This window comes from Lampris incognitus, chromosome 17 (assembly GCF_029633865.1).
Source record: "Lampris incognitus isolate fLamInc1 chromosome 17, fLamInc1.hap2, whole genome shotgun sequence".
NCBI classification, from domain to species: Eukaryota; Metazoa; Chordata; class Actinopteri; order Lampriformes; family Lampridae; genus Lampris; species Lampris incognitus.
The window spans coordinates 20,060,138-20,081,909 of record NC_079227.1 but is presented as its reverse complement, the minus strand read 5'-3'; the positions used below and the strand labels follow the sequence as shown (position 1 = coordinate 20,081,909).

At 44.7% G+C, this 21,772-nt stretch overlaps 26 non-coding genes across 26 annotated transcripts; all 26 read right to left on the bottom strand.

Annotated features, from left to right (window-relative positions):
• Nucleotides 1–11,724: 11,724 nt before the first annotated feature.
• On the bottom strand, nucleotides 11,725–11,807 carry trnal-cag (transfer RNA leucine (anticodon CAG)). Its single transcript has one exon. It is a non-coding gene; the product is annotated as a tRNA-Leu (tRNA).
• Nucleotides 11,808–12,033: 226 nt separating this feature from the next.
• trnal-cag (transfer RNA leucine (anticodon CAG)) lies at nucleotides 12,034–12,116 on the bottom strand. The gene has a single exon. It is a non-coding gene; the product is annotated as a tRNA-Leu (tRNA).
• Nucleotides 12,117–12,263: 147 nt separating this feature from the next.
• On the bottom strand, nucleotides 12,264–12,346 carry trnal-cag (transfer RNA leucine (anticodon CAG)). Its single transcript has one exon. It is a non-coding gene; the product is annotated as a tRNA-Leu (tRNA).
• Nucleotides 12,347–12,493: 147 nt separating this feature from the next.
• On the bottom strand, nucleotides 12,494–12,576 carry trnal-cag (transfer RNA leucine (anticodon CAG)). Its single transcript has one exon. It is a non-coding gene; the product is annotated as a tRNA-Leu (tRNA).
• Nucleotides 12,577–12,709: 133 nt separating this feature from the next.
• trnal-cag (transfer RNA leucine (anticodon CAG)) lies at nucleotides 12,710–12,792 on the bottom strand. Its single transcript has one exon. It is a non-coding gene; the product is annotated as a tRNA-Leu (tRNA).
• Nucleotides 12,793–12,939: 147 nt separating this feature from the next.
• Nucleotides 12,940–13,022, bottom strand: trnal-cag (transfer RNA leucine (anticodon CAG)). The gene has a single exon. It is a non-coding gene; the product is annotated as a tRNA-Leu (tRNA).
• Nucleotides 13,023–13,155: 133 nt separating this feature from the next.
• trnal-cag (transfer RNA leucine (anticodon CAG)) lies at nucleotides 13,156–13,238 on the bottom strand. The gene has a single exon. It is a non-coding gene; the product is annotated as a tRNA-Leu (tRNA).
• Nucleotides 13,239–13,384: 146 nt separating this feature from the next.
• trnal-cag (transfer RNA leucine (anticodon CAG)) lies at nucleotides 13,385–13,467 on the bottom strand. Its single transcript has one exon. It is a non-coding gene; the product is annotated as a tRNA-Leu (tRNA).
• A 147-nt stretch (nucleotides 13,468–13,614) lies between these two features.
• trnal-cag (transfer RNA leucine (anticodon CAG)) lies at nucleotides 13,615–13,697 on the bottom strand. The gene has a single exon. It is a non-coding gene; the product is annotated as a tRNA-Leu (tRNA).
• A 133-nt stretch (nucleotides 13,698–13,830) lies between these two features.
• On the bottom strand, nucleotides 13,831–13,913 carry trnal-cag (transfer RNA leucine (anticodon CAG)). The gene has a single exon. It is a non-coding gene; the product is annotated as a tRNA-Leu (tRNA).
• A 147-nt stretch (nucleotides 13,914–14,060) lies between these two features.
• Nucleotides 14,061–14,143, bottom strand: trnal-cag (transfer RNA leucine (anticodon CAG)). The gene has a single exon. It is a non-coding gene; the product is annotated as a tRNA-Leu (tRNA).
• Nucleotides 14,144–14,276: 133 nt separating this feature from the next.
• trnal-cag (transfer RNA leucine (anticodon CAG)) lies at nucleotides 14,277–14,359 on the bottom strand. Its single transcript has one exon. It is a non-coding gene; the product is annotated as a tRNA-Leu (tRNA).
• Nucleotides 14,360–14,506: 147 nt separating this feature from the next.
• trnal-cag (transfer RNA leucine (anticodon CAG)) lies at nucleotides 14,507–14,589 on the bottom strand. The gene has a single exon. It is a non-coding gene; the product is annotated as a tRNA-Leu (tRNA).
• Nucleotides 14,590–14,736: 147 nt separating this feature from the next.
• Nucleotides 14,737–14,819, bottom strand: trnal-aag (transfer RNA leucine (anticodon AAG)). Its single transcript has one exon. It is a non-coding gene; the product is annotated as a tRNA-Leu (tRNA).
• A 147-nt stretch (nucleotides 14,820–14,966) lies between these two features.
• On the bottom strand, nucleotides 14,967–15,049 carry trnal-cag (transfer RNA leucine (anticodon CAG)). Its single transcript has one exon. It is a non-coding gene; the product is annotated as a tRNA-Leu (tRNA).
• A 147-nt stretch (nucleotides 15,050–15,196) lies between these two features.
• On the bottom strand, nucleotides 15,197–15,279 carry trnal-cag (transfer RNA leucine (anticodon CAG)). Its single transcript has one exon. It is a non-coding gene; the product is annotated as a tRNA-Leu (tRNA).
• A 133-nt stretch (nucleotides 15,280–15,412) lies between these two features.
• trnal-cag (transfer RNA leucine (anticodon CAG)) lies at nucleotides 15,413–15,495 on the bottom strand. Its single transcript has one exon. It is a non-coding gene; the product is annotated as a tRNA-Leu (tRNA).
• A 147-nt stretch (nucleotides 15,496–15,642) lies between these two features.
• trnal-cag (transfer RNA leucine (anticodon CAG)) lies at nucleotides 15,643–15,725 on the bottom strand. Its single transcript has one exon. It is a non-coding gene; the product is annotated as a tRNA-Leu (tRNA).
• Nucleotides 15,726–15,872: 147 nt separating this feature from the next.
• On the bottom strand, nucleotides 15,873–15,955 carry trnal-cag (transfer RNA leucine (anticodon CAG)). The gene has a single exon. It is a non-coding gene; the product is annotated as a tRNA-Leu (tRNA).
• Nucleotides 15,956–16,102: 147 nt separating this feature from the next.
• On the bottom strand, nucleotides 16,103–16,185 carry trnal-cag (transfer RNA leucine (anticodon CAG)). The gene has a single exon. It is a non-coding gene; the product is annotated as a tRNA-Leu (tRNA).
• A 147-nt stretch (nucleotides 16,186–16,332) lies between these two features.
• Nucleotides 16,333–16,415, bottom strand: trnal-cag (transfer RNA leucine (anticodon CAG)). Its single transcript has one exon. It is a non-coding gene; the product is annotated as a tRNA-Leu (tRNA).
• A 147-nt stretch (nucleotides 16,416–16,562) lies between these two features.
• trnal-cag (transfer RNA leucine (anticodon CAG)) lies at nucleotides 16,563–16,645 on the bottom strand. The gene has a single exon. It is a non-coding gene; the product is annotated as a tRNA-Leu (tRNA).
• A 147-nt stretch (nucleotides 16,646–16,792) lies between these two features.
• On the bottom strand, nucleotides 16,793–16,875 carry trnal-cag (transfer RNA leucine (anticodon CAG)). Its single transcript has one exon. It is a non-coding gene; the product is annotated as a tRNA-Leu (tRNA).
• A 147-nt stretch (nucleotides 16,876–17,022) lies between these two features.
• trnal-cag (transfer RNA leucine (anticodon CAG)) lies at nucleotides 17,023–17,105 on the bottom strand. The gene has a single exon. It is a non-coding gene; the product is annotated as a tRNA-Leu (tRNA).
• A 147-nt stretch (nucleotides 17,106–17,252) lies between these two features.
• trnal-cag (transfer RNA leucine (anticodon CAG)) lies at nucleotides 17,253–17,335 on the bottom strand. The gene has a single exon. It is a non-coding gene; the product is annotated as a tRNA-Leu (tRNA).
• A 147-nt stretch (nucleotides 17,336–17,482) lies between these two features.
• trnal-cag (transfer RNA leucine (anticodon CAG)) lies at nucleotides 17,483–17,565 on the bottom strand. The gene has a single exon. It is a non-coding gene; the product is annotated as a tRNA-Leu (tRNA).
• Between the last annotated feature and the right edge of the window lie 4,207 nt (nucleotides 17,566–21,772).

Below are 21,772 nucleotides of genomic sequence, written 5' to 3'. Positions count from 1 at the left end.
TTTTAAAATTACAGAAATAGAGGGTCATATAGCACTTAGGGAAGTCATATCCAAGTACCTTTTGTATTACATCATGAACCATCTCCCAAAACATCGCTAGCTTATTACATTCCCAAAATATATGCGAGTGGTCTACATCCTCTGTTCCACATTTCCTCCAGCATGACAGTTTGGTGCTGGAGTATCTATTTTTGATTTTTGGTGTAATAAAAAAACGTATCAGATTTTTCCAGGAGAATTCCCTCCATATCCGCGAACTAGTGGAGGATTGATGAACTTTCCACATAATCTGCCAGTCCTCCTCTGTAATTTCTGTGCCAAATTCTAATTCCCATTTTTCTTTTATATATGTAGTTGAGTGTTTACTAGTTGTGAGAGCTTGATATAGTACAGATATAGTCCTAGATTTTCTCCCTTTATATGCGTTAATTATAATTTGAATCACACTGTTCACCTCCATGGAGGGTCCTCCCCTGATACGTTTGTTGTAATAATCCCTTAATTGTAAATATCTAAAGAAGTCATGATTCTCCAAATCAAACTTGTCTTTCATACCCTGAAAACTCTCCATCTCCCCTTTTTCCTCTAGAGTGCACCATGCTTTGATTCCCCAGTTAACCCACAGTTTAAAAACTGTATCATGCCTCGCTGGAGTAAAGTCTCTATCATATGCTACCCATCTCAATAACTGTATCTCATCTTGTAATTTGTTGATTTTAATCAATTTAAACCATAACTCCAGTGTAAATAATGTGACTGAATCCATGTGAGTTTTTGTTTTCTTGTATACTTCTTTATCCCCTAAAATATTCTGGATAGGGTACCCACCATATTCCCTTTCCATGACTTTCCACTTGGCCATGTAATCTTGCCTACACCAGTCAACAGCATATCTCAGCTGGGCAGCTTTGAAATATTCTTTTAGATTTGGTAAACCCATACCTCCCTTTTCCTTTGAGAGTTGGAGAGTTTCATACCTTGCTCTGGGCTTCTTCCCTCCCCAAATAAATCTAGATATTGTCCTATCCCACCTATCAAATTGAGCTTGAGTCACCTCTACAGGCAACGATTGGAATAGGTAAAGAAGCCTTGGTAGAATATAAAATCTAACTGTCTCAATTCTTGAGCTGAAGTCAAGTGGCAGAGTGGACCATCTATCAATATCCTTTTGCATCACATCGTTGATCTTGCCGTAATTTGCTTTATGTAATTTAGACAATTCCTTGGTAATGTAAATTCCCAAATATTTGATTTTGTTTAGATTCCAATTAAAGTCAAATTTTCCCTTGAATTCTGTGGTTGGAGTATAATTGAGAACTAGTACCTGTGTTTTTGAGATGTTAATTTTATATCCAGATAAATGACCATATAGTTCTAGTAGCTTCATTAATTGAGGGAGTGATGTATGTGGTTGCTCAAGATAGGCTATGACATCATCAGCAAATAGCCCCACCTTGTGGACAGTGCCATTCACTGTCACTCCATTAATTCCTTCATTTTGGCGAATGGCCTCTGCTAAAGGCTCAATGAATAACGCGAACAGTGTCGGAGACAAACAGCATCCTTGTCTTGTCGACCTCTGCAAACTGAACTCGTTCGTTAAACTCCCGTTTATTTTAATCCGAGCATTAGGTTGTTGATATAATGTTTTAATGCACTGTATTGACTTATTGCTGAACCCTAGTCGTTCCAATACTGCATACAAAAAATTCCAAGACACCCGATCGAATGCTTTTTCTGCATCTAAACTTACTAATAGTGTAGCTTGTTTTCTCTTACTCGCTTGATCAACAATATGCAATGTCCTTCTGATATTATCATGCGTTTGTCTTTCTCTCATGAATCCTGTTTGATCTTCATCTATCAAATCACCTATGAATGAGTTTAACCTTTTGGAGATAATTGTCGTATATATTTTATAATCTACATTTAATAATGAAATAGGTCTGTAGTTCCCACAATATTCTTTATCCTTTCCCGGTTTTGGAATGACTGTGATTATTGCCTCTGACCATGATGGTGGTATCTTATTATTGTGAAGTGTCCAATTGAAGGATCTCAGAAGTATCGGTGCCAGCTCTTCCCTAAACACTTTGTACCATTCTGCAGGGTATCCATCGCTGCCCGGGCTTCTATTGTTTTTCAAAGAATTTATTGCATCTATCACCTCTTCCATCTTGATGTCAGCTGTTAATTTGTCATTTTGGAGCCGTCCAATTGAGGGTAAATCTAATGAATTCAAAAAGGTATTAATTTCCGCTTCGGGTGCAGGTGTGGGTTGTGAATATAGCTCTTTATAATATCCCAAAAATATGTCCTCCATGCTTTCTGGTATATTCGTTAACTCATTTGAATGGGGGTCTCTGATCTTATATATGGCCAACTGCTTGCTGTTTGCGAATACGTTTCGCCAACAGTTTAGTTGCGCGCGGGCCTGTTTCATAATATCTTTGTTTGAGAAACAAGCTTTTTTTCTCAACTTCATCTAACAGTTCTTTAGTAATGTCTGACTTAGCCGATTTGATTTGCTCCAACACCACGGGATTTCCCGCAGTCTGGTATTCCCTCTCCATTTCTCTTAACCTGTCCGTATTCTCTCTGGATATAATTGATCTTGCCTTTTTGATCAATGCTGAATGCGCTATTAACTTTCCCCTGATGACCGCCTTCATGGCATCCCAAAATATTGTTGGGTCTACTTCCCCATTGCTGTTTTCTTCTAGATATGTCCGAATATCCGTCTTTAACATAATCTTACTCTGCTCACTATGCAGTAGACCCACATTAAACCTCCAAACCGTATTTCGCTTTCTACAATTCAAATTAATTTCTAAATATACTGGATTGTGATCTGAGATATCCGCCCCTCCAATCCCACACTCCTTTACTCTGTAAATATCATCTTTGCTCATAAGGAAATAGTCTATCCTTGAATGAACTTTATGTACAGCTGAGTAATGTGTATAGTCTTTTTCCTGAGGGTGGAATTGTCCCCACACATCATCCATCCCCATCTCTTCCAGTGATATATTTACAAATCGAGTGAGCTGTGTTTTAGTCCTTTTGATACTGGTCGTATCCATTTTGTGATTCAAAACGACATTCAAATCTCCCCCACAAATTAAGACCCCCTCTGACTCGTTTGCTATCTCATCAAACAAAGATTTAAAAAATCTTTTATCACTTTTAGGAGGGGCGTATATATTTACCAATGTCACTGGTTTGTTCTCTAACCTCCCCTTCACTATAATATATCTCCCCTCCTTGTCTCCAATCTCCCTATCATAATCGAATTGAGTTTTGTTCGATATTAAAATTGCAACACCTCTCCTGCGCCCTTCCTTGTAGGAGCTATAATATGAATGTCTGTACCCATATTTCTTGAGTTTCCCATGCTCTATCTGTGTTAAATGGGTCTCTTGTAGGAATATGATTTGTACATCCTCCTTTTTTAGCTTAATCATAACCTTTTCCCTCTTCTTTAACATATTTAGACCATTAACATTCAGCGACATTATTTTAGTAGTGTGAACCATCTAGACATCTTGATACTCTTTTTCCATATATTCCCAGAGCTCCAAACAAAAAAACTACAAATATAAAACACATTAATCAACAACAAAAATAACTTCCAACTAAAGGGGCCTAACCACCCCGAGTCCCCGTTGGTAGGTGAAGGGGAAATCCTTTTCAGAAAGGGCCCCACTCTAGACTTGACATTTTGCCCATCACATGGGATAGGCCTACAGCCTTGTCTAGTACGCATGTCCAACGTTTGGGAACCGTATAGCCTACCTCTCTCAGTGTCATGTGATGAAAAAGCCTTTTGTAATGGAGCTCAACTCAGTCAGAACAATACCAATCCTACTTTCTCCGATAGGCCTGGAGCTTCTCTTTCGCTCGTTGTGCAGCTTCACGTCCTCCTTTCGCGCCTTGGACTCGTTGCCACCCTGCTCGCATCCCAGTCGCCTCCACCTGCTCTGTGGCCGTGGTTGCCGTGTCATCGTCTGGTATCTCGATGTCGCAGCCTCTCGTCTTCAAGTCCATCGCAGCTTCCCTGGCATTGTCGTATGTCTTCGTTCCGTTGTTCCAGTGGATCCTTATTTTGGCGAGGGGTGTCTGGAAACGAATTCCTTTACCCTTGAGCACTTTCTTAATGCCCAAATATGATTTTCTTTTCCGGACCACTTCAGCTGCGTAATCGTGATCAAAGTAAATACGTTTGTCCCCTATCGCTATCTTATTCTTTTTCCATGCTTTCTTGAGAATCATTTCTTTTATATCAAACTGTTGAAAGTTCACCACTATTGACCTGGGGGGAGCTGTTGGAGGGGGTTTTTGAGCGAGGGCTCTGTGAGCTCTTTGTATCTGGAGATTGGTCCCTTCTTCTAAGTCAAGTTGAGTATTCAAGAGTTGTTCCACGTACTGGGTAATGGAGCCTCCCTCCGTTTCCTCTGGCACACCAAAGATTCGAATATTGTTCCTCCTTGACCTCCCTTCCAGGTCCATTATTTTTTCTTGCATCTGGCGCGTTTGGGTCGACATGTCCATCAGTAGTTCTGTCGAGTCCGCCTGCCATTCCTCTAGCTCGGCTATGCGCTTCTGGGCTTCACTCATGTGCGCTTTCTGCGCCTGTATTTCGCCGTTGCTCTCTGCAAACTTCTGTGTCATTTCTTCTCGGAAGCAAGCAATCTCTTCCTTCACTTCCCTTTTCACCTCATCTTTGAGTCTGGCAAAGTCACCTCGTAGCTCTTGTTTGAATTCTTTTATCTCTTTAGCGATAGCTGCTAATCCAGCATGCAATGTCTCCGCTGTGTCCGCCGCCATTGTAGCTTCTTCAACCTCGTGTTTGCTATTACCTTGCTCCGACTGTTTCTTCGCTCCCTGTGTATCTGGTGCGTTACCCTTTTGGATTGTACGGCTACCTTTATTCGAATTACCTCCTCTTCTCATTTCTCATTTTTTTGCGTGGAGTTTAGTGTTTTAGAGGATTTATTTTAGCCAACTTGCGAGAGGCAGAAAGTTGTGCTGCTATTCAAGTCGCCATCTTACCGGAAGTCTCAAGTCAGTGCATTCTTAGTGCCAGTCCCAACAAGCCCGGATAAATGAGGAGGGTTGCGTCAGGAAGGGCATCCGGCAAAAAATCTTTGCCAAATCATATATGCGGATCATAAATCAGATTTCCATACCGGATACCGTCTGTCCCAGCACCTGCCTCTCAGTGTACCCGGGATGCTCTTAGCTGAGTGTCCCCGCGGGGTCTGAAGCATTTACTTTGAAAAAAATCAGTGTTCAAAGCAGGCAAGGTCACCTGAATACCTCAACTAGGAATAATGGAATAGGACTCTGGTTCTGTTTTGTGGGTTTTCTTCTCTGAACTGGAGCCATGATTAAGAGGAATGGCCGGGGGCATCCGTATTGTGTCGCTAGAGGTTAAATTCTTGGACTGGTGCAAGACGGACAAAAGTGAAATCATTTGCCAAGAATGTTTTCATTAATCAAGAACGAAAGTCTACTCTAATTTATTTTAACATTATATTACCGTATATTGGATTACAGCATATTACCGTATATTGGATTACAGTATATGACTGTTGGATAACTGTAGGTTTTATGATATTTTCACAGTATATGCCAGCATGTTACTGTTTATTTACAAAGGGTAATTAAATCTGCTATTCTTGTATTTAATTCCTATAGATCCCCACAAATTAAGAAAAAAGTAGAAAACACAAGCGAAAAGACATTAAATAAAATATTGCTGTAGTTTATTACAAGTCCTGAATCATTTGTACACCTGAGTGACAAGGCACTGCATTACTATATTTGGCTTTACTGAACTCGTGAGCATAACCTCAGACGCTGATTTAAAATAGCATCAAGAACAGTGTAACAGAACTGCATCACAATCTATATCTTGGAAACAAGTCTTTTGCACATTTAAATGTGAACTGCATGACAATCAAATGAAAGGGACAAAGAGAAGAGAGAAAGTGAAGTCAGAGAGGACTTGACTGCAGTGTTTGGCTGGTGTTCTCAATCACCAATGACAAGTGTCTGTAAAAAAAAAAATTGAGCAACACAATGGGCCTCATTCATCAATGGTTTGTATGTACAAATTTGTCCTTACCCACCCATGGGATTTTTTAGCCCTGAAGTTTGTCTCAGAGACCAGTGTAGAACCTGAGTAACCCCTGAATCTAGACACCATTTGGCTAACACTGATGTCTTTGCAAGCCTGGGTGGCTGCTCGTTACAAGATGTAGACAATAGATGTTAGGGAAGGAATTACAAATAACCATCAGGCTATGCTGCTGACTGTCAGACAATCTTGAGAGCTAAAAAATTCCATGGGTATGTAAGAACAAATTTGTATGCATCAACAATTGATGAATGAGGCGCAATATCACTAGTAAAATGTAAAAATATGAAACAGACTAATGGAGAAAGAGAATGGTAAACATAAGCATGAGGGGAGAGAAAGAGGCCAGAGCAATAAACTGTGTTCAAGCGAGAGACCGAAAATGGTTACAGACTGAACAAAAAGTACAAAGAAGAGAGAACAGTAAGGAGAGAGGGTGGTTAGCTGGTTGTTATAGTTTAGGGAGTGAGGTTACCTCATAAGTGGGCTAAGTCAGTAGGCCGGTAGCATGAGGGGTATGTTGGAAAATTAAGTAGGGCTGGGAGGGAGCCAAGCAGAAACTCAATCTCGGTTTCTGAAACAACAAAGACTTCAGCATGAATGTTAGAAAGAAAACCACTGTTCTCAATAATTATCAGTTGAAATGTACAGTCATTGTTGGCATGCACCTTATGCAGCAATTACACTTTACCGAATGAAAATAAATGTGCCTAACAGTCTATGGCTGGATAAGTATTAATGACCTAATCTGAAGGCCTTCAGTAGTTTCCTCTGCTGTATAACAGGCAGCAGGCCTTTGATGTCTTCCTGTTGGACATACAGTGGTGCTGGAAAGTTTGTGAACCCATTAGAATTTTCTATATTTCCGCAACAAAATGAAATAAAACATCATCAGCTTTTTACACAAGTCCTAAAAGTAGGTAAAGAGAACCCAATTAAACAAATGAGACGAAAAAATATTATACTTGTTCATTTATTTATTGGGGAAAATTATCCAACATTACATATCTGTGAGTGGCAAACGTATGTGACCCTTTGCTTTCAGTACTCCCCTCCCCGCAGCAATAACTGAAACTAAACGTTTCTGGTAACTGTAGATCAGTCCTGCACATCGGTTTGGAGGAATTTTAACCCATTCCTCTGTACAGAACAGCTTCAACTCTGGGATGTTGGTGGGTTTCCTCACATGAACTGCTCACTTCAGGACCTTCCACAACCTTTCGATTGGATTAAGGTCAGGACTTTGACTTTGACTTATTCTTCTTTAAACATTCTTTGGTAGAACGACTTATTTTCTTAGGGTCGTTGTCTTGCTGCATGACCCACGTTCTCTTGAGATTCAGTTCACAGACAGATGTCCTGACATTTTCCTTACGAAGTCGCAGGTATAATTCAGAATTCATTGTTCCATCAATGATGGCAAGCCGTCCTGGCCCAGATGCAGCAAAACAGGCCCAAATCATGATACTACCACCACCATGTTTCACAGATGGGATAAGGTTCTTATGCTGGAATGCAGTGTTTTCCTTTCTCCAAACACAACGCTTCTCATTTAAACCAAAAAGTTCTATTTTGGTCTCATCCGTCCACAAAACATTTTCCCAATAGCCTTCTGGCTTGTCCACGTGATCTTTAGCAAACTGCAGACAGGCAGCAATGTTCTTTTTGGAGAGCAGTGGCTTTGTCCTTGCAACCCTGCCATGCACACCATTGTTGTTCAGTGTTCTCCTGATGGTGGACTCATGAACATTAACATTAGCCAATGTGAGAGAGGCCTTTAGTTGCTTAGAGGTTACCCTGGGTTCCTTTGTGACCTGGCCGACTATTACACGCCTTGCTCTTGGAGTGATCTTTGATGGTCGACCACTCCTGGGGAGGGTAACAAGTGTCTTGAATTTCCTCCATTTGTACACAGTTTGTCTGACTGTGAATTGGCGGAGTCCAAACTCTTTGGACATGGTTTTGTAACCTTTTCCAGCCTGATAAGCCATCAACAACGCTTTTTCTGAGGTCCTCAGAAATCTCCTTTGTTCTTGCCATGATACACTTCCACACACGTGTTGTGAAAATCAGACTTTGATAGTTACCTGTTCTATAAAGAAACCAGGGCGCCCACTCACACCTGATTGTCATCCCACTGATCTAAAACACCTGACTCTAATTTCACCTTCAAATTAACTGTTAATCCTAGAGGTTCACATACTTTTGCCACTCACAGATATGTAATATTGGATAATTTTCCTCAACAAATAAATGACCAAGTATAATATTTTTGTCTCATTTGTTTAACTGGGTTCTCTTTATCTACTTTTAGGACTTGTGAGAAAATCGGATGATGTTTTAGGTCATATTTATGCAGAAATAAAGAAAATTCTAAAGGGTTCACAAACTTTCAAGCGCCACTGTATTTCAGGTCATCCACAGACTTGACACCAGCTTTCTGAAGCGTGGTAACAATCTGTAATTGTGTCTCCACAGACAGCCTGGGCAACGTATTGAGGATAATCCTCTTGATAGTCTCTTCCAGCGTTGACATTCTACTAAAAGCTCGGGATAGGATGATGAAGAATTAGGAGTGACATTCCTCTAACAGTGTATTCTGTCAGTGGATAATAAATAGTCAAGTAGCTTCTCATGAGCAACACAGCAGTAGGCTCTCTGCACTGGTGTCATGTAATAAACACCAAATTCTGGCAGACACACAGCAAGAAGGGAAAAAAACAAACAAAAACATGAACTCCTATGAATAAGAGCCTGTTTAATTTTCCCAAAAATAAGGCCATCATTGTTATGAGCTATCACACCAAACATTTTGCTCCTGTATTCAATCCCTTTTTACTGACACACCATGGGTAACCAGAGTTTTTAGAAGATCAAAGTTGCAATTTGCAACTGATCGTCTAATGTTATCATTGTGGTCTTCCAAGACAAAATCTGTGCATCTTTACACCACAAAATTTGGTGGGAAATGGGGGCCAGCACCTAGATTCATTTAAGATTCCTTTATTAATCCCCTTGGGGAAATTCAGTTACTGCAAATTAACCCATCCTAGCTGGGATCTGTATAGCTAGGAGCAGTGGGCTGCTGCCTTCATGCTGTGCCCGGTGACCAACTCCAGTTCTTTTCCCATTGCCTTTGGTCAGGGGCACAGACAAGCGTATTAACCCTAACATGCCTGTTTCTTTTGAGGTTGGGGGAAACCGCAGCACCCAGAGAAAAACCACTGCAGACATGGGGAGAACATGCAAACACCACACATATGATGACCCCACCCAAGGTTGGACAACCCCGGGGTTCGAACCCAGGACCTTCTTGCTGTGAGGTGACAGCACTAAGCACTGGGCCACCATGCCGCTCAAGAGCTTGTTGATGTGTCTCTGCTAAGGTACCACATTTTTAAAGTTTTGCATTTTTCTTGCACATTGCTTGAAGTATGTACTATGTTTACTTTCAAACCTTAATGTCCACAAGTGGATGAGTGGTCCAAAGTTGAAAGATGAGTTCAGCATAATGGAGGATATAGTGGTGCTTGGGCTTAAGTGGGTCATCTGGATAAGTTTGTATTCTAGAATCCAAGTACTCCTCTATCAGGACACTTAAATAGGCGACCTCACTCCTGGAAATAGCTGGAGCACGGATAAGTTTCACAATCTCCCCGAGCTGTACAATTAGATGCCATACCTCCCTGTCACATGGGTTGACTATTCTGTCACCAATCAACACAAATAACATCCTGAACTAAACGTTCAGACAGTTTTTCTGCTCCCGGATTCACCTCACAGGATTTGTTGCTCACATCACTACCAAGATAATTGAACTGAGCTATGCGGCAATTCAAATCAAGAAATATCAATTGTTTCTCATACATGACAAGATGTTTAATGTAAGAGTGTCAAATCAAAGGAAATGATGCCCTCAAAAAGGTCATGGCCAAGGCAGGGAGGTAACCCAGTTTGGCATACTTGAAAATACGTCAACTCATTGAAAACTGAGTCAAATTTGACACCTACATTGAGTCTGGACATGTTCCTGATATGACTTTTCTATACGATCTTGGCCCTTGGCAAGAGGATCTGTCACAAATGCACAACACAAATTGCCATTGTAACTTTAGTCAATGGCAATTTGCATATGAAACCGATCACTGTTATTGGTCCTTATGCCACTGTATTGTTTATAAGGGTGGGGATACCTGCAGTCAGTTGAGACTGAAGAGGTCACTTAGATGAGGGATGAAATGTTTATCTCTCAATAAAAGTTGTGTCCAGATGAACTGATTCACCTTTCTGTGATATACAGACTACAGTATTACAATGTACAACTATGATTCAACTTCATCAGAAACCTGTCACCAGCTTATAAGACACTGCAGTGTCCTACCTGAAATGTCACCCTATCAAAATTACAAACTACCCTAAGGGCTGCCATTTCATTAGCCATTTTGTAAAGGTTATGTTTGAGGTTTTTGCCAGTGTTGCATAAAAATTGAAGTGTATTCACTATTTATGCTTCAAAATATTAAGTTTAACAATGACATTGTACATTCGCAGATATGGAGTTGTGATATTTGGAAGCATTGATGGATTTCTAAGAAAGGTAATCTTTGGTTGCCCAGGCATGGTTTAAGGGTTAATTATGGATCTGTTGATGTTTTATCCCATTTCTAAACACTTTTAAATGGGCTGAAACGGTTTGTCTCAGCTTCATAAACAATTTGGTTTGTCTTTGATAGTCACATTTTAAAGCTGATTCTCTAGATCATATATCTGAACGGAGCCAATAATAACAAGGGCCATCCACAGCCGCAGGGTTCTTCCCTGAGTCAACTCAGAAACATGGCTTTCCATCTAGGTATCATTAGTTTATAGAGTGGTGTGCTGCATTGCTTTGTCATTGATCTGAGGATTAAGAAAGAAGAAAGAAAGCCACTTTATTTTTGTCATTGTACAGGTTACAATGAAATTCATTCTCTGCATTTAACCCAATCTCTTGTATAGGAGCAGTGGGTAGCTGTAGCGACTGGGGACCAACTCCAGTTCTTCTTTCCATTGCCTTGGTCATGGGCACAAGCTGGAGTATTAACCCTAACATGTATGTCTATTTGATGGTGGGCAGAAACTGGAGCACTCAGAGGAAACCCATGCAGACATGGAGAGAACATGCAAACTCCACACAGACGGACCTGGGATGGCCTGGGGTTCAAACCCGCTTGGCCAGCCTGACAACTGAAATTGTTGAAGTTGAAATTACACCTGTTTCCAAGATGAGACATGACTGTTAGAAGTGCCAGGAGTTCGAACCCAGGGCCATCTTGCTGCGAGGTAACAGTGCTAACCACTGGGTCAGCCCTAAAAAAATATTGTCAGAAGTGGGATTCTACCCACGCCTCCAGAAGAGAATGCGACCTGAATGCAGCGCCTTAGACCGCTTGGCCATCCTGATAACTGAAGTTATCGAAGTTGAAGTTACACCTGTTTTCAAGATGAGACATGACTGTTGAAAACTGCCTGGGGTTCCAACCTAGGCCCATTTTGCTGTGAGGCAACAGTGCTATCCACTGGGCCAGCCCCTAAAAACACCTTGTCAGAAGTGGGATTCGAACCCACGCCTCCAGGGGAGACTGCGACCTGAACGCAGCGCCTTAGACCGCTCGGCCATCCTAACAGCTGAAGTTGTCAAAGTGGAAGTTACACCTGTTTTTAAGATGAGACATGCCTGCTGAAAACCGCTCGGCCATCCTAACAGCTGAAGTTGTCAAAGTGGAAGTTACACCTGTTTTTAAGATGAGACATGCCTGCTGAAAACTGCCAGGGGTTCAAACCCAGGACCATTTTGCTGTGAGGCAACAGTGCTATCCACTGGGCCACCGTGCCAGCCCTTAAACACACCTTGTCAGAAGTGGGATTCGAACCCACGCCTCCAGGGGAGACTGCGACCTGAACGCAGCGCCTTAGACCGCTCGGCCGTCCTGACATCTGAGGTTGTTAAAGTGGAAGTTACACCTGTTTTCAAGATGAGACATTCCTGTTGAAAAATGCCTGGGGTTCAAACCCAGGACCATTTTGCTGTGAGGCTACAGTGCTATCCACTGGGCCACCGTGCCAGCCCCTAAAAACACCTTGTCAGAAGTGGGATTCGAACCCACGCCTCCAGGGGAGACTGCGACCTGAACGCAGCGCCTTAGACCGCTCGGCCATCCTGACAGCTGAAGTTATCAAAGTGGAAGTTACACCTGTTTTCAAGATGAGACATGCCTGCTGAAAAATGCCTGGGGTTCAAACCCAGGACCATTTTGCTGTGAGGCAACAGTGCTATCCACTGGGCCACCGTGCCAGCCCCTAAAAACACCTTGTCAGAAGTGGGATTCGAACCCACGCCTCCAGGGGAGACTGCGACCTGAACGCAGCGCCTTAGACCGCTCGGCCATCCTAACAGCTGAAGTGGTCAAAATGGAAGTTACACCTGTTTTCAAGATGAGACATGCCTGGGGTTCAAACCGAAGACCATTTTTCTGTGAGGCAACAGTGCTATCCACTGGGCCACCGTGCCAGCCCCTAAAAACACCTTGTCAGAAGTGGGATTCGAACCCACGCCTCCAGGGGAGACTGCGACCTGAACGCAGCGCCTTAGACCGCTCGGCCATCCTGACAGCTGAAGTTGCCACAGTGGAAGTTACACCTGTTTTCAAGATGATACATGCTTGTTGAAAACTGCCTGGGGTTCAAACCCAGGACCATTTTGCTGTGAGGCAACAGTGCTATCCACTGGGCCACCGTGCCAGCCCCTAAAAACACCTTGTCAGAAGTGGGGTTCGAACCCACGCCTCCAGGGGAGACTGCGACCTGAACGCAGCGCCTTAGACCGCTCGGCCATCCGGACAGCTGAAGTTGTCACAGTGGAAGTTACACCTGATTTCAAGATGAGACATGCCTGGGGTTCAAAACCAAGACCATTTTGCTGTGAGGAAACAGTGCTATCCACTGGGCCACCATACCAGACCCTAAAAACACCTTGTCAGAAGTGGGATTCGAACCCACGCCTCCAGGGGAGACTGCGACCTGAACGCAGCGCCTTAGACCGCTCGGCCATCCTGACAGCAGAAGTTGTTACAGTGGAAGTTACACCTGTTGGCAAGATGAGACATGCCTGTTGAAAAATGCCTGGGGTTCAAACCCAGGACCATTTTGCTGTGAGGAAACAGTGCTAACCACTGGGCCACCGTGCCAGCCCCTAAAAAGACCTGTCAGAAGTGGGATTCGAACCCACGCCTCCAGGGGAGACTGCGACCTGAACGCAGCGCCTTAGACCGCTCGGCCATCCTGACAGCAGAAGTTGTTACAGTGGAAGTTACACCTGTTTTCAAGATGAGACATTCCTGTTGAAAAATGCCTGGGGTTCAAACCCAGGACCATTTTGCTGTGAGGCAACAGTGCTATCCACTGGGCCACCGTGCCAGCCCCTAAAAACACCTTGTCAGAAGTGGGGTTCGAACCCACGCCTCCAGGGGAGACTGCGACCTGAACGCAGCGCCTTAGACCGCTCGGCCATCCTGACAGCTGAAGTTGTCACAGTGGAAGTTACACCTGTTGTCAAGATGAGACATGCCTGGGGTTCAAACCGAAGACCATTTTTCTGTGAGGCAACAGTGCTATCCACTGGGCCACCGTGCCAGCCCCTAAAAACACCTTGTCAGAAGTGGGATTCGAACCCACGCCTCCAGGGGAGACTGCGACCTGAACGCAGCGCCTTAGACCGCTCGGCCATCCTGACAGCTGAAGTTGTCACAGTGGAAGTTACACCTGTTGTCAAGATGAGACATGCCTGTTGAAAAATGCCTGGGGTTCAAACCCAGGACAGTTTTGCTGTGAGGAAACAGTGCTAACCACTGGGCCACCGTGCCAGCCCCTAAAAACACCTTGTCAGAAGTGGGATTCGAACCCACGCCTCCAGGGGAGACTGCGACCTGAACGCAGCGCCTTAGACCGCTCGGCCATCCTGACAGCTGAAGTGGTCAAAATGGAAGTTACACCTGTTTTCAAGATGAGACATGCCTGGGGTTCAAATCCAGGACCATTTTTCTGTGAGGCAACAGTGCTATCCACTGGGCCACCGTGCCAGCCCCTAAAAACACCTTGTCAGAAGTGGGATTCGAACCCACGCCTCCAGGGGAGACTGCGACCTGAACGCAGCGCCTTAGACCGCTCGGCCATCCTGACAGCTGAAGTTGTCACAGTGGAAGTTACAGCTGTTGTCAAGATGAGACATGCCTGTTGAAAAATGCCTGGGGTTCAAACCCAGGACAGTTTTGCTGTGAGGCTACAGTGCTATCCACTGGGCCACCGTGCCAGCCCCTAAAAACACCTTGTCAGAAGCGGGATTCGAACCCACGCCTCCAGGGGAGACTGCGACCTGAACGCAGCGCCTTGGACCGCTCGGCCATCCTGACAGCTGAAGTTATCAAAGTGGAAGTTACACCTGGTTTCAAGATGAGACATGCCTGCTGAAAAATGCCTGGGGTTCAAACCCAGGACCATTTTGCTGTGAGGCAACAGTGCTATCCACTGGGCCACCGTGCCAGCCCCTAAAAACACCTTGTCAGAAGTGGGATTCGAACCCACGCCTCCAGGGGAGACTGCGACCTTAACGCAGCGCCTTAGACCGCTCGGCCATCCTGACAGCTGAAGTTGTCATAGTGGAAGTTACACCTGTTGTCAAGATGAGACATGCCTGTTGAAAAATGCCTGGGGTTCAAACCCAGGACCATTTTGCTGTGAGGCAACAGTGCTATCCACTGGGCCACCGTGCCAGCCCCTAAAAACACCTTGTCAGAAGTGGGATTCGAACCCACGCCTCCAGGGGAGACTGCGACCTGAACGCAGCGCCTTAGACCGCTCGGCCATCCTGACAGCTGAAGTTGTCACAGTGGAAGTTACACCTGTTGTCAAGATGAGACATGCCTGTTGAAAAATGCCTGGGGTTCAAACCCAGGACAGTTTTGCTGTGAGGAAACAGTGCTAACCACTGGGCCACCGTGCCAGCCCCTAAAAACACCTTGTCAGAAGTGGGATTCGAACCCACGCCTCCAGGGGAGACTGCGACCTGAACGCAGCGCCTTAGACCGCTCGGCCATCCTGACAGCTGAAGTGGTCAAAATGGAAGTTACACCTGTTTTCAAGATGAGACATGCCTGGGGTTCAAATCCAGGACCATTTTTCTGTGAGGCAACAGTGCTATCCACTGGGCCACCGTGCCAGCCCCTAAAAACACCTTGTCAGAAGTGGGATTCGAACCCACGCCTCCAGGGGAGACTGCGACCTGAACGCAGCGCCTTAGACCGCTCGGCCATCCTGACAGCAGAAGTTGTTACAGTGGAAGTTACAGCTGTTGTCAAGATGAGACATGCCTGTTGAAAAATGCCTGGGGTTCAAACCCAGGACAGTTTTGCTGTGAGGCTACAGTGCTATCCACTGGGCCACCGTGCCAGCCCCTAAAAACACCTTGTCAGAAGCGGGATTCGAACCCACGCCTCCAGGGGAGACTGCGACCTGAACGCAGCGCCTTGGACCGCTCGGCCATCCTGACAGCTGAAGTTATCAAAGTGGAAGTTACACCTGGTTTCAAGATGAGACATGCCTGCTGAAAAATGCCTGGGGTTCAAACCCAGGACCATTTTGCTGTGAGGCAACAGTGCTATCCACTGGGCCACCGTGCCAGCCCCTAAAAACACCTTGTCAGAAGTGGGATTTGAACCCACGCCTCCAGGGGAGACTGCGACCTGAACGCAGCGCCTTAGACCGCTCGGCCATCCTGACAGCTGAAGTTGTCACAGTGGAAGTTACACCTGTTGTCAAGATGAGACATGCCTGTTGAAAAATGCCTGGGGTTCAAACCCAGGACAGTTTTGCTGTGAGGCAACAGTGCTATCCACTGGGCCACCGTGCCAGCCCCTAAAAACACCTTGTCAGAAGCGGGATTCGAACCCACGCCTCCAGGGGAGACTGCGACCTGAACGCAGCGCCTTGGACCGCTCGGCCATCCTGACAGCTGAAGTTGTCACAGTGGAAGTTACACCTGTTTTCAAGATGAGACATGCCTGCTGAAAAATGCCTGGGGTTCAAACCCAGGACCATTTTGCTGTGAGGCAACAGTGCTATCCACTGGGCCACCGTGCCAGCCCCTAAAAACACCTTGTCAGAAGTGGGATTCGAACCCACGCCTCCAGGGGAGACTGCGACCTGAACGCAGCGCCTTAGACCGCTCGGCCATCCTGACAGCAGAAGTTGTTACAGTGGAAGTTACACCTGTTGTCAAGATGAGACATGCCTGTTGAAAAATGCCTGGGGTTCAAACCCAGGACAGTTTTGCTGTGAGGAAACAGTGCTAACCACTGGGCAACCGTGCCAGCCCCTAAAAAGACCTTGTCAGAAGTGGGATTCGAACCCACGCCTCCAGGGGAGACTGCGACCTGAACGCAGCGCCTTAGACCGCTCGGCCATCCTGACAGCTGAAGTTGTCATAGTGGAAGTTACACCTGTTGTCAAGATGAGACATGCCTGTTGAAAAATGCCTGGGGTTCAAACCCAGGACCATTTTGCTGTGAGGCAACAGTGCTATCCACTGGGCCACCGTGCCAGCCCCTAAAAACACCTTGTCAGAAGTGGGATTCGAACCCACGCCTCCAGGGGAGACTGCGACCTGAACGCAGCGCCTTAGACCGCTCGGCCATCCTGACAGCTGAAGTTGCCACAGTGGAAGTTACACCTGTTGTCAAGATGAGACATGCCTGTTGAAAAATGCCTGGGGTTCAAACCCAGGACAGTTTTGCTGTGAGGAAACAGTGCTAACCACTGGGCCACCGTGCCAGCCCCTAAAAACACCTTGTCAGAAGTGGGATTCGAACCCACGCCTCCAGGGGAGACTGCGACCTGAACGCAGCGCCTTAGACCGCTCGGCCATCCTGACAGCTGAAGTTGTCATAGTGGAAGTTACACCTGTTGTCAAGATGAGACATGCCTGTTGAAAAATGCCTGGGGTTCAAACCCAGGACCATTTTGCTGTGAGGCAACAGTACTATCCACTGGGCCACCGTGCCAGCCCCTAAAAACACCTTGTCAGAAGTGGGATTCGAACCCACGCCTCCAGGGGAGACTGCGACCTGAACGCAGCGCCTTAGACCGCTCGGCCATCCTGACAGCTGAAGTTGTCATAGTGGAAGTTACACCTGTTGTCAAGATGAAACATGCCTGTTGAAAAATGCCTGGGGTTCAAACCCAGGACCATTTTGCTGTGTGGCAACAGTGCTATCCACTGGGCCACCGTGCCAGCCCCTAAAAACACCTTGTCAGAAGTGGGATTCGAACCCACGCCTCCAGGGGAGACTGCGACCTGAACGCAGCGCCTTAGACCGCTCGGCCATCCTGACATCCTATGTATAGTCTTTCCCGTGTGGAGCGTCGTGTTTTTCCCAATGTTGACGTCACAGTCCACAGGAGCCTCCACATTGGGGTTTACAGGAAACCTACACACACAGACCAATATCTACTTTTCGACTCACACCACCCGCTGGAACACAAACTGAGCGTCATCAGAACTTTGCAACACAGAGCTGACAATGTGCCCAGCAGCACTCAGACCCAGCGAGAAGAACACAAACACCTGAGGGGAGCTTTAAAAACCCGCAGCTACCCCAGTTGGACCTTTGTGAAAACTGCAACACCTTCCAAAAAGACCAACCTGGTGAGCGACGAGGAGAAAAGGAACAGAAGGAATAGCACAGTCATCCCGTATGTTTCTGGGGTCTCTGAGAAACTCAGGAGAATTTTCAACAAACACCGCATCCCGGTACACTCCAAACCCAGCAACACACAGGGCTTAAAGTATTCCGGCACCGTGCCGGATTTCCGGCATGCGGCGTTTGGCTGCGGGAAAAAAAAGTCTTGATATCGTCACCATCACTTTCGAGTTTATGAGTTCGTCTGCCAATGATATGAGAGGAGCACAACTCTCCCGCTCTCAAACTAACATTATTAGCCAATCAGAAGTAGAATGGGGCGGGTCTTGGAAAACAACAGTAACAACAGAGTCCTACGCTGCAGAGATGCCCTAGTAGAGAGACGTCACGTCGAAGGAGAGTAGGATGGAGAGTAAATTCATGAATCCTGGGGAAGATGCCCTCCTAGTTGATAAAGGATTAAAAAAATAAATGGCGCTGGCCGTGGACAGAAGAGATAGGGAAGGACGGTAAGCCTTTTGGTAGCTGGTGTAAGAAGTTAAGAGAAGCAGGTGCTTGCTTCTGCACTTTGTGCTCGAGAAGGCTAGTATATGCAACTAGCGGGAAAAAAGTGCTACCAAGTCATGAGTCAGACCCCGCTCATAGAGCAGCTGTTCGAGCTCTCCAACACACAACGCGGTTACCGGGAGCAACAACCACAGCTGATGTACCGGCATCAACAACTGACCGTGTGTGGGACTTGAAAATACGCGTGTGCACGTTCATCACAGAGCACGATCTGTCTTTCAAGCTCGCCCAACCCCTGGTGAATATATGCAAAAAAATAGCTGAAGACAAAACTGTCAATATCTAATCAGCATGCCAGCTATTTGAACAAACACGACATAACACCAGAGTTTAAAAGACATATGTCGGAAAAGCTAAAAAACGGCATGTTTTCCTTAAATGTCGACAAAGCCACCAACCAGAACATGGACAATGTCCTCATTCGTTTTTTTGATGAAGATGAGAATGCAGTAAAAACACAACACCTGGCAAGCACTGAATTTCACATACCCTTATAACGTGTCACCTTGTGATTGTAGGTAATCTTGTAACCTGTCAAGGACAAAGCTTAGCAGCAAAACTTGATATCAAAAGTAATCCTAAATGCTACGTGTTAGTACCATATTGTAGTGAGGTGGAGTACTATTGCCACCTACTGACCTTTCTTGTTATTGTAGTTTCAAAAGGCCCACCATAATCTGCAATCATTCATTTCCATATAATGGTTTTTTTTTTTGACCCTGCGAATGTGTCCACACCACAGGAGGACACTGTGTTTATGTATTTTCTGTTTTGTATTTATTTCCCAACATTTAAGTTACCAGTTCTTGTAGCATTTTAATGTTTTGGTTGTTAATTGAATAATTATTTTATAGATATATTTTCTATTTTCTATTCATTTCCTAGTATTTAATTTACCATTATTTCTTTTGAACAAAGTAATTATGGAGGAGGTGGGTGTTTATCTAATTGTTTAGAGAAACCCCCCCCCATACACACACACACACACACACACACACACACACACACACACACACACACACACAGTTCAGGCTCAGGATTTTTTTTTGCTTTAACCCCTGAACACATTCCGACAAAGACTGGTTCATCCCAAAGACCGTGTACCACACACCCGGAAAAGCAATCTGGTGTATGCTGTACAATGCAATGAGGATTGCACTGACCTATACATAGGAGAAATCAAACAACCACTACACAAACGGATGGCCCAACACAGAAGGCCAAACTCCTCAGGACAAGACTCAGCAGTCTATCTACACCTAAAGGAGAAGACACACTCCTTCGAGGACAGCAACGTACACATTTTGGACAGGGAAGATAGATGGTTTGAAAGAGGGGTGAAGGAAGCCATCTATGCAAAACTGGAAAAACCATCCCTCAACAGAGGAGGAGGTCTGCGACACCACCTATCTCCCACTTACAATGCCGTCCTTTCATCTCTACCCAGGAGACTCAAGAAGCCTTGCCTTCAAGAACAAGTCGGTCACTAACGGCTCCAACAACTCTCATGACCACTGAATAATGAAGTCGAAACTAACACCCCTAACGACCGTCGCTGCTAAACAAATCAATAGCTCCGATGGCGACGGGCGCGGCTGGACATCGGCGCACAGGAGAGCCACGCATATCAATAGCTCCGATAACGACGGGCGCGGCCATAACATCGGTACACAAAAGAGCCACTCATATCTATGGCTCTGTTAGCGACGGGCGTTGGTAAACATCGGATCACAAAGAGCCACTCATATCAATAGCTCTGACAACGACTCCTAGAGGATAAATACTGAGTCTCATCACCAGCCAGTCAGACTAGCTTGGTCTAGTCAGAAAGGCACGAACTGAGGAAGCCTCTTGGATGAGAGGCAAAACGTCTTCACGGATATATACCAAGTCCAGTTGCACTTGATTCAGCTCCTTTGGATAACCATGACCTGGATGACAGAACATTCACAGACATTTCCTTTATCTACAATTTTTACAGTTACAACTGAAATGTTCATGAATCATCATCATTCACATCCATCCACCACAATATACAACAATCTTGCATACAAAATAAATACTTTTTTTTTTTACAGAAAAATATGTAACTAAATGAAAATAAATATGTATCTTGAACACATACACAACAAGGCAGTAAAATAACCTTTGGATTTCTTTTGGCTCAAATGGCTCATTTCAGGACCTGCATGTCACTGACTTGGAGCACACAGAAATGAGTCAAACTGGAATCCATGTGCTTGAACTGGAATGCCCTTTACATGAAGAACTGGAAATGCCCACCCAAGTTTACAATCCTACTGCTGCTTCAGCGTCTTTTGGGGGCAGATATTTACAGGACTGTTGTCCAGTATGTACAGGGTGGGATTCAATCAAGGCGGCAGCCATGAAGACAAAGAATGTGTTTATTTCTTGACATGTTGATAACATTTGGATGAGAAGAGAGCTTTTAAGCTCCACCATAAGAAAGCAACGAAACTGTGGCCACTTAACCTCTTCTGTCAAACAGATGCCAAAAACCTTAGTGTGACATTTGACATTGTATTAAGATTTAACGAACAGATTTGATCAGTGGTGAAGTCCAGTTTTTATCTCTAAAATCAGGACCTTTCTGTTGTTTTCCCATCTAAAAATTCATTAATTCCTTTATTTCAGATGGACAGCATCCTAAGTCAAATAGATGGGAGTCTTTAGCCATATTGTTTTTATTTCTCCCTTGCATTTTAAATTTTATGAACATATGTATATTTATGGTTTTTCCTTGGGTTCACTCTTAACCACAACTTTGTAAAGCACTTTGGAACAAACATGCCTTGTGATTTTAAAGCACTAAAATAAATCAAGTTTACTTGAGTGATAGCATTTATTCAATAATCATATTACCAATTAGCCTTCTTCAGTATGCTGTCCCATTGAAGGCGGTGAAATTACCCTCACCGAGGAAAAGCAGACGTATTGAAGTTATTTTTATAACTCGCCAAATTGTACCAGGTTCTTATTTTAGTTGCAGTGCTTGTGAAAGTAATTGATAAATTATGTCTTCCATTTCTCCAACCTTTCAACAGATAGTCTCTTTACAGGAAGGGATAACTGCTTACAGACATCAAATCTGATATATCCCCTCTAACATCACCGTCAATAGGGGAGGTTAATGTACAGACTGTAGATCAATGGCAAAGCTTCATTATCTAAAAATGAGGTCGCTTGGAAGTATTGAGGTTTGTCAAAGAGGAAGTTAAGAGTTATTGTTTCTAATGTTGCTCTCTTATCTGGTTGTAATCACAATTATTTAGCCCAAAGTGGAGTCAAACACACACTTCTTTGCTATTGG